Raw genomic sequence first — 782 nt, forward strand, 5'->3', positions numbered from 1 at the left:
TAGTGTGTGTGTGGGCGCGTACGTGTGTGTATGTGTGTGTGCACAGCGTATTCCGGCTAAATGCATCCATGCATCTAAGTGTTCGAAAAATACTGGATCCCGAGCCGCGTGAAACTAAATCAGGGCGTTGCAGAATTTCCTCTGCTTTCGGCACTATTTTTCCATTCACAAATATAATTATTTAGATAAATATTTTCACTAATTTTTTCTTTATTCATTGCTTTGAGGCTAAAGTAACGACGCAAAAATTATAGATTGCTACAAAAAAGTGTTTATTACGTTGTTTCCATCGCTTGAAGATAATGTTGTTCAACCTTCCCAAAACTCGTGGTCTTCTCCTGTCGTTCTAGTTAAGAAGAAGGCCTAGCCCAGGCAGCACAACAGCCCGGGCCAATATTGTCAGTGAGCTGGCAGAGATCAGCCCTATGTAGGCCCAGCGTTGCCATCTTATGGCTGGTATTGGTTGTGCCATTCTATAACACGTCCAACACTGGCCCTGAGGATTGCATTGGTAACCAATATTGTTCGTACCTATTTATAATGATAACAACATTGGCCCGTCATATCCGATGCCCTCACAATATCGGTGGTACCATTATACAAGGATGGCAACGATGGGCCTGGATGTCCGGCGTATCACCGGTGTTGGCGCTGCCATGAGATAAGGATGGCTATAACGGACAGCATTAGCCGGCAGTCCACTGATGTTGGCCAATATTCGACATATGCTGGACAATAATGTCAGCTCTGTTACAATGGCCCGCCAATGTCAGATATACACT

The sequence above is a fragment of the Amblyomma maculatum genome, chromosome 3 (genome assembly GCF_055883805.1).
Source record: "Amblyomma maculatum isolate TAMU_Amacu chromosome 3, ASM5588380v1, whole genome shotgun sequence".
NCBI lineage: Eukaryota > Metazoa > Arthropoda > Arachnida > Ixodida > Ixodidae > Amblyomma > Amblyomma maculatum.